At 42.9% G+C, this 4,570-nt stretch overlaps 1 pseudogene; it reads right to left on the reverse strand.

Moving 5' to 3' along the window:
* Nucleotides 1-2,371: 2,371 nt before the first annotated feature.
* LOC127222094 (testis-expressed protein 30-like) lies at nucleotides 2,372-3,085 on the reverse strand (annotated as a pseudogene).
* Between the last annotated feature and the right edge of the window lie 1,485 nt (nucleotides 3,086-4,570).

Below are 4,570 nucleotides of genomic sequence, written 5' to 3' on the forward strand. Positions count from 1 at the left end.
CTGGGGGGATGGGGGGAACCCGGGTGTATGCTACTCTAAAACCCTGGACTGCTGTAACGAAAATATCACCATGGAGAAAACCAAGTTCCTTTCTCATGTAACAGTCACAAATGAGCATGCCATTCGGAGCAGCTGTCTCCGAGTCAATCAGAGACCCAAGTGCCTGCCAGACTGCTGCTTCCCTAACTTTGGGGTCTTGGCTCTTGTCTACAGGGCACAATGAAATGGTCTCTGTGCCCATGTGGCCTGCAATGTACAGAGAGACAGGACACCCCAACCTTCAGGCTGGGTCTGGGGATATCCCACTGGAAAGAGCTCGGCCACCCTGTGCCCCTTACCTGCAAGAGGAATGAGAAAATAGCCACTCATCTTCCATGAAGAAGGAGAGGCCAAGTTTGATGCGAAACTACCAAGACTGGGCATGGTGGGTTCACCAGGAAATGTGGACAACAGGAGGCCAAAAATTTGAAAAGGGATGTGTTGACAGGTGTGATGGTGCACAGCTGTCATCCCAGCACTTGGGAGTCTGAGGCAGACAGGTTATGAGTTCAAGACCTACATAGCACAACTCTGCCCCTAATAGTCAATGGCTAGGAACATAGCTTGGCTTCAGGGTATCTGACTAGCATATGCAAGGGTCTGGGTTCAATCTGCAAAAAAAAAAAAAAAAAAAAAAGGGGAAGGTGTGTCTAGTCACACACCACACAAGTTCTGACCCCCACCCCCCTTCAGCCCATCGTGCTTCTGTGAAGTTGTGAGGCAGCAACACATTTGGTAGGGCAGGCTGTCTCTTCTTAGAAAGCAAACAGAAGACTCAGTGACCAAATCAAACTAACCTGAGCATGCCCTAATCTTTGCATCTGAAGACAGCACTTCGGTGCCGCATCCCAACATGGCCACTGAGGCTCTGTGCCCTGACCTGACCTTACTCTGGAGGAAATGCTTTCTATTTATGTCATCAAACCCAGCTGTCTTCAACCAAACCAGTGTTGCACATCTGCCCCCCATTATATATAAAGTCAGCATGTGGCATGAATGGTAAGTCGCTCGCTTGTGAATATCTAGTCTACTTTTACTCCCCCCCCCCCAAATAGAAAAGGCTCCTGCTTCATGGCCCAAGGTGGTCTGGAAGATATGTTTTATTATTCTTCATGTTTAATTATTTTATTAGTTTGTGTGAATGGGTGTCTTGCCTGCATATGTGCATGTCCGTGTACTTGTCATGGTCTCCCTGCCTCCACCTCCAGAGTGCAGTCATTACAGACATGCACCACCAAAACCAGCTAGTCTCCTTTGTTAGAATAACATGATGGTTCACACAGCCATTCACTATAAAGACCATGCATGTCTCATTGTCTCTCTCAGCTAGTTGTGGCCACGTGTCTAGGCTCTGGCTAAGGAGTGTGAGCTGAAGAGATTAGGACCTCTGAAACACATGTGATGTCCTTAAAGAGAAAAAGCATCCCCCCCCCCATCCCTTCCCTATTCTGTCCATCTAGATCAACTGGGAGGGGGAACCTAGGTGTCTGATACACTAAGAACTAAGTCACATATGGGCTTGGACTTTAGAAGAAAGGAAATGGCCTTTTGCTTGTTGGAGCCAGGCCCCTCCAACAGCAGCTGAACTCAGGTCTGAATCATTCGTATATCACAAATTCTTTCTGGTCTCATCCAGTGGCTCTTTGGCAACTTGTCTTGACTGCTCTGGTCACAGTTGGGCCTCAGCAGCCGTCACAGGCTGGCAGAGGAATTCATTCTTCATTCCCTTCCAACATATGTGTTCCACACACAGGCTGTGTGCCTGGCAGGAGGCGTGGGGTGAAGACTTTTGGGACCTAACGGGTAGGGCTTTTCTTTATCTTTTACTTTAAAAAAAAAAAAAAGAAGAAGAAGTCTGGTCTAGCAAGGAGTGGTGGCACATGCTTTCTACAGGCAGAGGCAGGTGGATCTCTGAGTTGGAGGCCAGCCTCGTCTACGGAGTGAGTTCCAGGACAGCCAGCGATACACACAGAAACCCTGTCTCCAAAGTCCTGTCTCCCGTGTCCCCTCCCCCTCCCCCTCCCCCAAAAGCCTAGTCAAGTGTAAAAGGTTTTTTTTGTAACAAAATGCAAATGTTTAATTTTTTAAAACTTAACTATACTAATGAAAATAAATTATAGACAACTTTCAATATTTGTACATTATCTTCATATAACTATAACAGTGCTTTCAAAAGACATCTTGTAAAGGATATTTTCACAATACCATGTTTCAAAAATAGGGAAACATTAAAGAAGATTCGTCTGAAATATATCTCACAATGCTGAGAGGTATATTCTTCTTTATCAAATTAACTTACTTTTATTCAAAATAACATGGCTTCTAATGACAATTATTTCTTGTCCATTTCAATGATTTCTTGAACCCAAAACAAGATCTGTGTATTAATTTCTTTGAAAGCATCATTTGTTGACCGTCCTTTCACTGCTCTGGAATAATTTGCCTTGTCGATCCAATGGATTTTACTGGGAGCTTGCATTTTCTATGCCACTTTGTTCAACAAGTTCTTTTCACACATTTCATCTGCTGAGCCTGACACAAATAGCACAGCATCCTTCATAGGAAAGAGATCTTCGTCTCTGAGTTTCTGCTGCTGCTTTGGATGGTGCAGTGGGTAAGAAATACAAATGAGACCTCAAACAAAATCATCAGTGTCATCTGGCTCAGTGTGACACATTACAGAAGCCCATCGAATGACCTTCAAGAAAAACACCAGCAAGTTTGTAGTCTCCTGAGGTCTTTAGGTAATTCAAAGCTGCTTTATATGCCTTAATTCTATGAACAATATTAAGGCCTTTGCAAGTAAATCTTAGGGAAAAAAAAAAGCAACCATGCGATGCAAAATGGGATGCCAGCGACATCAAATGAGAAAGATTCATATCTCCTGACGCTCCATGTGTAAGCATTATTCCATATGCTATGTTCTTGTTAGGCACCAAACAAGCGACATTCAGTAATTTATTTCCAAAGGGTATTTTTAATTTAACCTCTGTATGACTCATTTTCACTGTTGAATAATAAACATAAAGTGCATTGCATCCAAGAAGCAAAGGGCATCTCGCGGAGAATGCACGAGAGACCGCCTGAGCCCAACTGCCCTCACTCTCTTCAGGGAGCAAGTGTGAAAGGTTTTAAGAGACCGCCTGAGCCCAACTGCCCTCACTCTCTTCAGGGAGCAAGTGTGAAAGGTTTTAAGCTAGAGAATAAGTCATCATGGCGAGTTCCAGGACAACCTCCAAAGCAATACAGAAAAACCCTATCTCGAAAAAAAAAAAAAAGAAAGAAAAAACCTGACAAAAGCTTTAAAAAGGTTCTTTCTGAACAACAGTCTTATGCAGGCCATGGTGCAGAGACGCTGCAGCAGAGACGCTGCAGCATTTGAGTTTGAGCACAGCATGGTGCATGGCAGATTTAACTTTTATTCATACAGACAAAAAAGTTTGGGGCAGTGTGCTACAAACTGCTTGATGGCATAGACCAGAGTCAAGGCAGTGACCACAGCTCCCAGAGCTGTCAGTAAATATACCCGCACCATGTTGGAAGGCTTAGCTGGGTGGAGCCAGCAGCCAAAACCTCCGTTTTAGTCCTAGCCATGAAGTTTAGCAGATTAAAGACTCATGTGGTCAGAAAAGCTAGAGAGATACAGTAAAGATGAAGAAAAACCTCTAAACAGTTTACAGTGTGTCTAAAAGTATATGTAAGCTTGGGAGAGAAAAGAATAAGGAAAGAGAAAGTCTTTTAAAAAGTACTAGAGGAGTTGGGCATGATGGCACACACCTTTAATCCCAGCATTTAAGAGGCAAAGACAGGCAGATCTCTGTGATTTCAAGGCCAGCACGGTCTATAGAGTGAGTTCCAGGACAGTCAAAAATACACAGAGAAACCCTGTCTCAAAAAAAGTAAAATAAAATAAATCTAATAATAAAAAAAACACATAAAGATGGATACTGTATGCCAATGTGTTGTCTTTGAATTATTTGACTATTCTGGAGGGAGCAACAGCTACTAAAAGACACTTGGTTATAAATACTGCTGGATTAATCCAACCTATATATTTTTTAAATGCTTTGGCTTCAAAATTTAAGTCTAAGGACATATTACTTTGGAAAAGAGGTTCTGCTTTTGTTTCCACAGAAGATGAAAAGCTGTGGATTCCTTCCAGACTAACATGGTTTGATCAAGCAAGACCCCCTGAAGCAGTGTCCCAGGTGATCTAATATCCAAAACAGCTGAGACTGTGCAGTCTCGCAGACCACTACAGCCAGGATTTGGCCAGGGTTCTGGGTTTTCTCAGGATCCCCATGAGATTGACAGTACCCCCAAACATCAGAAAGCAGTTTGGAGAGAACTATGCCCAAATTCCCAAATATTGTTTATAAATGTTTTCATTTAAACAGGGTTGGTTATACATAGTTAATGATCATTGTCAATCTCTTTCCCAAAAAGGGGGTGGGGAATATAATATAGAAACGAATACTTTACATTGGTGTGGATTTTGGCTTATTCATACAAATTTAAGGTCAATTTTGTT

The sequence above is a fragment of the Phodopus roborovskii genome, unplaced genomic scaffold (genome assembly GCF_943737965.1).
Source record: "Phodopus roborovskii unplaced genomic scaffold, PHOROB, whole genome shotgun sequence".
Lineage (NCBI taxonomy): Eukaryota > Metazoa > Chordata > Mammalia > Rodentia > Cricetidae > Phodopus > Phodopus roborovskii.